Here is a 12,366-nt window from a genome sequence, read left to right as displayed (position 1 = left end):
TGCTGGCGAGGATGCGGAGAAAGATGAACACTCCTCCGTTGTTGGTGGGATTGCAGACTTGTACAAACATTCTGGAAATCAGTCTGGAGGTTCCTCAGAAAATTGGACATTGAACTGCCTGAGGATCCAGCTATACCTCTCTTGGGCATATACCCACAAGATGCCCCAACATATAAAAAAGACTCCTGCTCCACTCTGTTCATAGCAGCCTTATTTATAATAGCCAGAAGCTGGAAAGAACCCAGATGACCCTCAACAGAGGAATGGATACAGAAAATGTGGTACACCTACACAATGGAATATTACTCAGCTATCAAAAACAATGACTCTATGAAATTCGTAGTCAAATGGTTGGAACTGGAAAATATCATCCTGAGTGAGGTAACAAAATCACAGAAAAACACACATGGTATGCACACATTGATAAGTGGCTATTAGCCCAAATGCTTGAATTACCCTAGATGCCTAGAACAAATGAAACTCAAGACGGATGATCAAAATGTGAATGCTTCACTCCTTCTTTAATGGGGAACAAGAATATCCTTGGCAGGGAATAGAGAGGCAAAGATTAAAACCGACACAGAAGGAACACCCATTCAGAGCCTGCCCCACATGTGGCCCGTATATATACAGCCATTCAATTAGACAAGATTGATGAAGAAAAGAAGTTCTGGCCGACAAGGGCCAGATGAAGATGGCTCCTGTGAGACACAGCCAGAATACAGCAAATACAGAGGCGAATGCCAGCAGCAAACCATTGAACTGAGAATAGGACCCCTGCTGAAGGAATCAGAGAAAGACCTGGAAGAGCTCCAAGGCGCTTGAGAACCCTTATGAATAACAATGCCAAGCAACCAGAGCTTCCTGGGACTAAGCCACTACCCAAAGACTATAGATGGACTGACCCTGGACTCTGACCTCATAGGTAGCAATGAATATCCTATTAAGATCACCAGAGGAAGGGGAAGCCCTGGGTCCTGCTAAGACTGAACCCCCAGTGAACTAGATTTTTGGGGGAAGGGCGGCAATGGGGGACGGATGGTGAGGGGAACACCCATAAAGAAGGGGAGGGGGAGGGATTAGGGGGATGTTTGCCTGGAAACCAGAAACCGGGAAAGGGAATAATACTCGAAATGTAAATAAGAAATACTCAAGTTAATAAAAAAAAAGTAAGAAAGAAAGAAAAAAAAAAGAAAAGAAAGCAAGCTGAGCAAGCCAGGGGAAGCAAGTCAGTAAATAACATCCCTCCATGGCCTCTGCATCACCTCCTGCTTCCTGACCTGCTTGAGTTCCAACCCTGACTTTCTTTGGTGAAGGTACAGCAATGTGGAAGTTTAAGCTGAATAAACCCTTTCCTCCCCAACTTAAAAAAAAAAGAAGAAATGACTGTGCCTAATTTTAATTATTGTTTTATAGTTAACATATATCAATTATATTAATGAATGAGTAATTATGTTTATGCATACATAAAATATATAATTTATTTTTATTGGTTATTTTCTTTTTTTCCCCCTCAATCTTTATTAACATGGGTATTTCTTATTTACATTTCAATTTTATTCCCTTTCCCGGTTTCAGGGCCAATATCCCACTAACCCCTCCACCTCCTCTTCTTTATGGGTGTTCCCCTCCCCATCCTCCCCCACTTACCACCCTCTCCACAACAATCTCATTCACTAGGTGTTCAGTCTTGGCAGGACCACGGGCTTCCCCTTCCACTGGTGCTCTTACTAAGCTATTCATTGTTACCTATGAGGTTGGAGTCCAGGGTCAATCCATGTATAGTCTTTGGGTAATGGCTTAGTCCCTGGAAGCTCTGGTTGCTTGGCATTGTTGTTCATATGGGGTCTCAAGCCTCATTAAGCTCTTTCAGTCCTTTTTCTGATTCCTTCAACGGGGGTCTCATTCAAAGTTCAGTGGTTTATTGCTGGCATTCGCCTAAGTATTTGCCATATTCTGGCTGTTTCTCCGGTCAGCCTGCACTTCTTTGCTTCATCCATCTTATCTAGTTTGGTGGCTGTATATGTATGAGCCACACGTGGGGCAGGCTCTGAATGGGTGTTCCTTCAGCCTCTGTTCTAAACTTTGCCTCCCTATTCCCTCCCAAGGGTATTCTTGCCCCCATTTTATAGAAGGAGTGAAGCATTCGCATTTTGGTCATCCTTTTTGTGGTTCATGTGTTCTGAGCATCTAGGGTAATTCAAGCATTTGGTCTAATATCCACATATTAATGAGTGCATATCATGTGTGTTTTTCTGTGATTGGGTTAGCTCACTCAGGATGATATTTTCGAGTTCCGTCCATTTGCCTATGAATTTCATAAAGTCATTTTTTTTGATAGCTGAGTAGCATTCCATTGTGTAGATGTACCACATTTCCTGTATCCATTCCTTTGTTGAAGTGCATCTGGGTTCTTTCCAGCTACTGGCTATTACAAATAAGGCTGCTGTGAACATAATGGAGCTTTTTTCTTTGGTATATGTTGAGGAAACTTTTGGGTATATGCCCAAGAGAGGTATAGCTGGGACCTCAGGTAGTGCAATGTCCAATTTTCTGAGGAACATTCAGACTGATTTTCAGAATGGAAGTACAAGTCTGCAATCCCACCAACAATGGAGGAATGTTCCTCTTTCTCCACATCCATCAGTTGTCACCAATGTTTTTGATCTTAGGAATTCTGACTGGTGTGAGGTGGAATCTCAGGGTTGTTTTGATTTTCATTTCCCCTATGACTAAAGATGTTGAACATTTATTTAGGTGTTTCTCAGCCATTCAGCATTCCTCAGCTGTGAATTCTTTGTTTAGCTCTGAACCCCATTTTTAATAGGGTTATTTGTCTCCGTGCAGTCTAACTTCATGAGTTCTTTGTATATTTTGGATATAAGGCCTCTATCAGTTGTAGCATTGGTAAAGATCTTTTACCAATCTGTTGGTTGCCATTTTGTCCTAACAACAGTGTCCTTTGCCTTACAGAAGCTTTGCAGTTTTATGAGATCCCATTTGTCAATTCTTGATCTTAGAGCATAAGCCTTTGGTGTTTTGTTCAGGAAATTTTCTCTAGTGCCCATGTGTTTGAGATTCTTCCCCACTTTTTCTTCTATTAGTTTGAGTGAATATGGTTTGATGAGGAGGTCCTTGATTCACTTGGAATTAAACTTTGTACAGAATGATAAGAATGGATCAATCTGAATTCTACTTGCTGACCTCCAGTTGAACCATCACCATTTGCTTAAAATTCTATTTTCTTTCCATTGGATGGTTTTGGCTCCTTTGTCACAAATCCAGTGACTGTATGTGTGGATTCATTTCTCGGTCTTCAGTTCTATTGCAATGGTCTATCTGTCTGTCTCTGTACCAATACTATACAATATTAATCACTATTGATCTGTAATAATGCTTGAGTTCAAGGATAGTGATTCCCTCGGATGTCTTTTTTAGTGTTGAGAATATTTTTAGCTATCCTGGGTCTTTGTTATTCCAGATGAATTTGCAAATTGTTCTGTCTAACTTTATGAAGAATTGGGTTGGAATTTTGATGGGGATTGCATTGAATCAGTAGATTGCTTTTGGTAAAATTACCATTTTTACTATATTAATACTGCCTATCCATGAACATGAGAGATCTTTCCATCTTCTGAGATCTTCAATTTCTTTCTTCAGAGGCTTGAAGTTCTTATCATACAGATCTTTCACTTGCTTGGTTAAAGTCACATCGAGGTATTTTATATTATTTGGGATTATTATGAAGGATGTCATTTCGCTAATTTCCTTCTTGGCTTGTTTCTCTTTTGTGTAGAGGAAGGCTACCGTTTTATTTGAGTTAATTTATACCCATCCACTTTGCTGAAGGTGTTTATCAGGTTTCATAGTTCTCTGGTGGACCTTTTTGGATCACTTAAGTATACAATCATACCATCTGCAAATAGAGATATTTTGACTTCTTCCTTTCCAATCTCTATCCCTTTAATCTCCTTTTGTTGTCTGATTCCTCTAGCTAGGACTTTGAGAACTATATTGAATATGTGGGGAGAGATTGGGCAGCCTTGTCTATTCCCTGATTTTAGTTGCATTGCTTCAAGTTTCTCTCCGTTTAGTTTAATATTAGCTACTGGTTTGCTGTATATGACTTTTACTGTGTTTATTTTGGGCCTTGAATTCCTGTTCTTTCCAGGACTTATATCATGAAGGGGTGTTGAGTTTTGTATAATGTTTCTCAGCATCTAATGAAATGATCGTGTGGTTTTTATATTTCAGTTTGCTTATATAGTGGATTACATTGATGGTTTTCAGTATATTAATCCATCCCTGCATCCCTGGAATGAAGCCTACTTGATCACGATGGATGATCGTTTTGATGTGCTCTTGGATTCGGTTTGCAAGAAATTTATTGAGTATCTTTGTGTTGATATTCGTAAGGAAATTGGTCTGAATTTCTCTTTCTTTGTTGGGCCTTTGTGTGGTTTAGTTATAAGAGTAATTGTGGCTTCATAGAATGAATTCAGTATTGCTCCATCTGTTTCGATTTCATGGAATAGTTTGTATAGTATTGGTATGAGCTCTTCTATGAATGTCTGAAAGAATTCTGCACTGAACCCATTTGAACCTGAGCTCTTTTTGGTTGGGAGAGTTTTAATGACTGCTTCTATTTCCTTAGGAGTTATGGGGTTGTTTAAATGGTTTTTTTGTTCCTGATTCAACTTGGGTACCTGGTATCTTTGTAGGATAATGTTCATTTCCTCCAGATTTTCAAGTTTTGTTTAATATAGGCTTTTGAAGTAGTATCTGATGATTTTTTGAATTTCCTCTGGCTCTGCTGTTATGTGTCCCTTTTCATTTCTGATTTTATTAATTTGGACACACTCTCTTTGTCCTTTCATTGGTGTGGCAAAGGGTTTATCTATTTTGTTGATTTTCTTAAAGAACCAGCTTTTTGTTCTGTTGATTCTTTGTATGGTCCTTTTTGTTTCTACTTGGTTGATTTCAGATCTCAGTTTATTATTTCCTGCCTTCTTTTCCTCCTGGTTGTACTTGCTTCTTTTTGTTCTAGAGCTTTTAGGTGTGTTGTCAAGTTATGGATACATGCTCTCTCCTGTTTCTTTCTGCAGGCACTCAGCGCTATGTGTTTTCCTCTTAGCACAGCTTTCATTGTGTCCCATAAGTTTGGGTATGTTGTACCTTCATTTTCATTACTTTCTAAGAAGTCTTTAATTTCTATCTTTATTTATTCCTTAACCAGGTTATCATTGAGTAGAGTATTATTCAACTTCCATGTGTATGTGGTCATTCTTTCCTTATTGTTATTGAAGACCAGCTTTAACCAGTGGTGGTCTGATAGGACGCATGGGATTATTACTATTTTTCTGTATCTGTTGATGTCTGTTTTATGACCGATTATATGGTCAATTTTGGACAAAGTACCATGAGGTCATGAGAAGAAGGTGTATCCTTTTGTTTTAGGATAGAAGGTTCTATAAATATCTGTTAAATCCATTTGGTTCATGACTTCTCTTAGTCTGTCTATGTCTCTGTTTAATTTGTTTTTCCATGGTCAGTCCATTGATGAGAGTGGGGTGTTGAAATCTCCTACTGTTATTGTGTGAGGTGCAATGTGTGCTTTGAGCTTCAGTAAGTTTTTTTTTTTTTAATGTATGTAGGTGCCCTTGTATTTGGAGCATAGATATTTAGGATTGAGAGTTCATCTTGGTGGATTTTTCCTTTGATGAATATGAAGTGTCCTTCCTTATCTTTTTTGATGACTTTTAGTTGAAAATTGATTTTATTCGATATTAGAATGGCTACTCCAGCTTGCTTTTTCAGACCATTTGCTTGGAAATTTGTTTTCCAACCTTTCATTCTGAGGTAGTATCTGTTTTTGTCTTTGAGGTGTGTTTCCTTTAGGCAGCAAAATGTCGGGTCCTCATTGAGTATCCAGTTTGCTAATGTGTGTGTTTTTATTAGGGAATTGAGTCCATCGATGTTGAGAGATATTAAGGAATAGTGATTGTTGCTTCCTGTTACATTCGTGTTTATATGTGAGATTATGTTTGTGTGCTTGTCTTCCCTTGTTTTGTTGCAAGACGATTAGTTTCTTGCTTTTATAGGGTGTAGCTTGCTTCCTTGTGTTGGGCTTTACCATTTATTTTCCTTTGCAAGGCTGGATTTGTAGAAAGATATTGTGTAAATTTGGTTTTGTCCCCGACTATCTTGGTTTCTCCATCTACGTTAATTGAGAGTTTTGCTGGATATAGTAACCTGGGCAGGCATTTGTGTTCTCTTAGTGTCTGTATGACATGTATCCAGCATCTTCTGGCTTTCATAGTCTCTGGTGAGAAGTCTGGTGTAATTCTGATAGGTCTGCCTTTATAGGTTTATTGACCTTTTTCTCTTACTGCTTTTAATATTCTTTCTTTGTTTTGTGCATTTGGTGTTTTGACTATTATGTGATGGGAGGAGTTTCTTTTCTGGTCCAAACTATTTGGAGTTCTGTAGGCTTTTTGTATGTTTATGGGCATCTCTTTCTTTTGGTTAGGGAAGTTTTCTTCTATGATTTCCTTGAAGATATTTACTGGTCCTTTGAGCTGGGAATTTTCACTCTCTTCTACACCTATTATCCTTATTTTTTATCTTCTCATTGTGTCATGGGTTTCCTGTATGTATTGGGCCAGTAGCTCTTTCCGTTTTACATTATCTTTGACAGTTTTGTCAATGATTTTTATGGATTCCTCTGCTCCTGAGATTCTCTCTTCTATCTCTTGTATTCTGTTGGTGATGCTTTTTTTCTAAGGCTCCTTGTCTCTTCCTTTGGTTTTCTATATCCAGGGTTGTTTCCCTTTGTGCTTTCTTTATTGCTTCTTTTTCCATTTTCAATTTCTTCACCTATTTAATTTTGTTTTCCTGTAATTCTTTCAGGGATTTTTGTGTTTCCTCTCTATAGGCTTCTGCTTGTTTATTTGTGTTTCCTGCATTTCTCTAAGGGTGTTACTTATGTCTTTCTTGAAGTCATCCATCGTCATGATCAAATGTGATTTTAAATCTAGATCTTGGTCTTCTGGTGTGTTTGGATATTCTGTGTTTTCTTTGGTGGGAGAATTGGGCTATGATGACGCCATGTAGTCTTGGTTTCTCTTGCTTGCTTTCTTGCGCTTGCCTCTTGCCATCAAGTTGTCTCTGGTGTTACCTTGTTCTGCCATTTCTGACAGTGGTTAGACTGTCCTATAGGCCTGTGTGTCAGGAGTGTTGTAGACTTGTTTTCCTGTTCTCTTCCAGCCAGTTATGGGAACAGATTGTTCTGCTTTCAGGTGTGTAGTTGTTCCTATCTACTGGTCTTTAGGTGTTCTTCTGGTTGTGTGTCCTGAGTCCAACATGCAGTTCACTTGTAGCAGAAAAGTTGGTCTTACCTCTGGTCTCAGGCCTGGAGATGCTTCTCAGAGCTGGGTGTTTCAGCGCTCCATGAGGGCAGCAACCAGAAGGGCCTGCCCTGCCTTCACTCGGGACCCTATACACAGTGGTCCAGATAGCGCTAGTCATTTCCTCTAGAGTCAGAAATGTGGGCAGAGAGTAGTCTCCTCTGGCTTCCCAGACATGTCTGCCCCTCTGAGGTTCTAGCTCTACCTACCACGGGATTTAGGTGCAGGGAGCTGTTAGATCGGGGCAGTACTGGTGGTCCCTCCTGCCCTGCATTCTCAGGAGTGCCCACCTGTCTGGGTGGTGAGCTCTCTCTCCCATGGGGTGTGGGAGCAGGGAGCTGTGGGCTGGGATCAGCAAGGTTTGGGCCCCAGCTAGAATGGTTACTTTCTTATTTACACTTCAAATATTATTCCCTTCCTTAGATTCACCTCCAGAACCTCCCCATCCCATCAACCCTCCCCCAGCTTCTATGAGCATACTCCCACAACCATCTGTCCATCCCTTCCTTCCACCCTGCCCTGGCATGCCCCTACACTGTGGCATCTAGCTTTTACAAAACCAAGGGCCTCTCCTTCCATTGATACCCTTTGAGCCCATTCTCTATTACATATGCACCTGGAGTCATGTTTGTTTCATGTGTACAATTTGTTTGGTGGTTTAGTCCCAGGTACCTCTGGGGCATCTAGTACCTTCTACATACTCTTCAATTTTGTCCTGTTCTTTTAAATAACAGTCATCCTACTCTTTTCTTATTTTCTGTTTTTTAACACACATATGAGAATAAGGAGATACCCTTAATGTTTGTAGTATGGTTTCTTAATCCTAACAATAACTCCATCTCAGTAAATTTTCTCTGCAAATAATGCAAATTATTCTTTCATATGGCTCACTAATTATGCACAGTGCATACAGGTATATATGTGCATGTATATGCATATATACATTTTCTTTTTATTAAAATCTCTGCAATTATTGGTTTAATGGTATCATCTAGAACTCATGTCAGTATTTCTCCTCAAATTACATAAGCAAACAGAAATGTAAATAACCCAAGTCAAAATTGTATAACAACACTCTACTGCAAAATCACATGAAATTACAAGAAGGCTCTTTTAAAACACTGGCACTTTAAGAGAACAACAACCCTCAAAAACTGCAAAGTTGACAAATTGTTCCCAAAACTAAGCAGATTAAACAGGATCAATGAATGAGTTTGGGTTTTATAAAGAAAAAAGCAAGTGGATTTGACAACAGGTTCTAATATGCAAAGTTTATCCTCTTTCCTTGTATCTGATTTATAACAGGACAACTCACAACATTGGAAAATATACTATTAATTTTAAATATGGCATATTCATAAAAGCTGGCTCAACTAGTAAAAAATACCTTTAAATAGTCAAGTTTCTTGAGCAATCTCTATTTAGATAGAAGGACAAAGGGATTATAGCCAGTGTTCTCATGATAGCCTTTGCTGAGTCAAAGGTCAACAAATCGTAAGGCAGCTTTATATATTATACTCACCCTTTTAAACATTCTCAGGTCTCCTTTAGTAGGGGAAACTACAAAATATAACTATCATTTCACAGTAATGGCAGTTCAGAGAGCTCTCATATAAGGATTAGAACATAATTTTATTAGTCCATTGTCTTAATGTTTTACTGATGTGAACAGACACCAAGACCAAAGCAACTCTTATAAGGACAACACTTAATTGTGACTGGATTACAGGTTCAGAGGTTCAGTCCATAATCATTAAGGTGGGAACATAGCATCATTCAGGCTTGCAAAGTACAGAGGAGCTGATTGTTCTACATCTTCAGCTGTAGGCTGATACCAGAATACTGACTTCCAGGCAGCTAGGATGAGATTCTTAAAGCCCACACTCACAGTGATACAGTTATTCCAAGAAGACCACATCTACTCCAACCTTTTCCCCAACTTCTAATAGTGTGATTCCTTGGGCTGAGCATACATAAACCATAACATTCTTTGAGGAGAGACTTTAAGATTGATTGATTCTAATCATCCCATGGTGTGACAGAATTGATCACTCCTTGCTTTGCTACGTACATTTTACAATACCTCTTATCCATTTGATCATGATTTTAGAGATTTTTCAACTATGGATGGAAGTGTTACCCCTACCACAACATGCAGAACAGGGTGTGTGGACAAAAACTTTATTCCAATAACTATATGAAAAGATACACAGTGCAATAATTCATGTGACCCAAAATTGGCAAAAGCAAAAGTCTAGCTTCCCATCAAAAAGGAAACTTTCAGACCTCTGAAAAGGACATTACTAATAGAAATTTGTATTTACTTAGAAACTTTCAGAATGTAAGCAAAACAGCCACTTTTTTTTTCCATTGCAATTGCAGAGTGGCATTCAGTTAACAGAACTGTAAATAATAAAAAGAGATAGAACAGGTTCCCATCCATATCCTTGCAGTCTATCTCTCGCTAGCTCCACCTCCGTGGGGCCATTGGAACTATTGCTAATTTATTTCAATGGCTCCGCTCTGTCCCCAGGTACTCTCTGACACAGGCGGGCAGCTGCCATGCCAGTTTCATATAGACCACCTATCTCCTGGCTTTCTTACTGTGGACTCTGTTCACATTTCCAGCATCCACCCCCTATTCCCTGTGGAGGCTATCCTTTGGTAACTCCCTGCTGCAGCTTTGTTTACATTCCCAACATGTGCCCTATAATAGTTATGGTATAAACTCCCAAAAAACCATTAAAATCAAGACTCAATAAAACTGCAAACCAACAATCAGATTTATATGTTAAATTTTCAATTCACAATACATTCACACAATAAACATAGAACTAATTGATAAGGATATAAACCACCCAACTAGATAAGATAAATTTGCCTACAGAAATCGATCCCAACTACCTTGGCAATTGAAGACCACCTACATCTGGGTCATCCTTATCTGTTTCTTTCTTGATTCTCATCCCTTCTCCTTCTCTCCTGCCTTACAAAAGCTTTGTCCGTATCTTATATTTTACTGTCCAATCACAACCTTAACCTAACTTGTACTAGCCCTCACCTGCATATAGACATCAACCTTTACAGAACAACAGTTATCTTCATATAAGCTGCATCAGAGACAACTGAAGATAGAAAAAAAGAACAAACCCAAAAATAAAAGCAAAACAAACAAACAACAAACTACTGCCCTCATATATAACTAATTTGTGTTGTGCTTCACAAAGAACCTGCTTTAAATTTCCATGCCAATTTACAACCCAAAGTTTATACCAGGCAGAGTTAGTGGCTATTGAAAGTATTACCAAGACAGGGTTATCAAAAGACATATTTGGTATTAAATACATGTATATACTGTACACTTTAAAATCAAATATTACACAGCTTTACATTTCATTTTATCTTTAAAAGGAGTGAGTTGTGTACAGTTGGTTTACATGTTTTATGAACAAGAAAAATTTTTTCTAGACCCAATTTCATCATCATCTTTTTCTTTACTTTTGTCGTCTTCTTCTTCTTCTTCTTCTTCTTCTTCTTCTTCTTCTTCTTCTTCTTCTTCTTCTTCTTCTTCTTCTTCTTCTTCTTCTTCTCCTCCTCCTCCTCCTCCTCCTCCTCCTCCTCCTCCTCCTCCTTCTACTCCTTCTCCTCCTCCTCCTTCTTCTTCTTTTTCATCTTCTTCTTCTTTCTCTTCCTCCTCCTCCTCTTCTTTCTCCTCCTTCTTCATCCTCTTCATCCACCTCACTATCTTCCTCTTCCTTCTTTTTTCTTGCTTTTTTCAGACTTGACCACCCCATTTTTCCTCTGCATCAGATTTTCCTTTAGCTCTGTAGGCAACATTATCATTTTTGTACTTCTTCTTCAGTTCTACAGTATTCTCATAGGCCTGCTTGACATCTGCTGCAGTATTTTTCCACATCTCTCTTAGATTCTTTGCAACATCACAAATGCATAAGCCAGGATGCTCACCTATGATTTTTGGGTGATACTCAAAGCAGAACAAGAAGAAAGCCAATGGAGTCCTCTTGGGTACCTTTGAGGGTCCTTGAATTTCTTTTAATTCTCCCCTTTGGAGGAGATGTAGGTTTTCATTTCTCTTTTGGAATGAGTCTTGTCACCCTTTGCCATGTCTTCAAATTTCCCCTTTCCATTAGCAGACATGATCTTCCACCTTCCTAAGCACTTCTTGGAAAACGTTGAGAAGTTGACAGAATCATCCTGTTGCTTATTAATGTGAGTCTCTAAGCAGATTTGTGCAAAGAATGCATATGAGGGCATTTTGCCCTTCATTTTCTTAGGATCTCCTTTGCTCATGTTTAGTTGATTTTCCTCTATGAGTCAGAGTCACCCATTGCTCATCCAGCTCTCACTTGTCCAGGTGCTGTCTTTAAGGTGCTCTACGTACTACAATGGCTGTGAGAGTAGGAGCCAGTATACAGTATTTTCTTTGTTAATTTTCCATCATATGTACATGGCATAATTTCTTCATCTATAATCATTGGTGGTTATCTAACCTGAATCCATAGCTTGACTATAATGAACAGTGTATCATTATCTATATAGCTTGCCTAAGATGCATGCATGAATTCTTTTTCTGCTTATGAATGTGAATATGATATGACTTGATATCTCAAACTCCTATGGCTGAAATATACCTGAACTGCTAAGCAAGGGCAATAGTTAAGAGTTGTAGAGCTAGACCAAATGACAGGTATAGCTTACATATTTTAGAAGCCTTCAAACTGATTTTGTAGTAGCTGTAATAATTTATATTCTTACAAATAGTATATAAAATCTACTTCTCCTCTTAATATTTATCAACACTATAAATATACCAAAACTTTTTGCCATTTACATTTTCAGTTGGTGAATTAAAGAGAATGACAATTATATTCTGATAATGTTCCTAAAAGAAAACAGAAGAATATTCATGTAAGAAAACATTGTTCAGTTATGAAAATGA

The 12,366-nt window shown here is 38.5% G+C and overlaps 1 pseudogene; it reads right to left on the bottom strand.

The window, feature by feature from the left end:
- Window positions 1–10,848: 10,848 nt before the first annotated feature.
- On the bottom strand, window positions 10,849–11,717 carry Hmgb1-ps29 (high-mobility group box 1, pseudogene 29; annotated as a pseudogene).
- Window positions 11,718–12,366: the final 649 nt, after the last annotated feature.

This window comes from Rattus norvegicus, chromosome X (assembly GCF_036323735.1).
Source record: "Rattus norvegicus strain BN/NHsdMcwi chromosome X, GRCr8, whole genome shotgun sequence".
Taxonomy (NCBI): Eukaryota; Metazoa; Chordata; class Mammalia; order Rodentia; family Muridae; genus Rattus; species Rattus norvegicus.
This window is presented reverse-complemented; position numbering and strand designations above follow the sequence as displayed.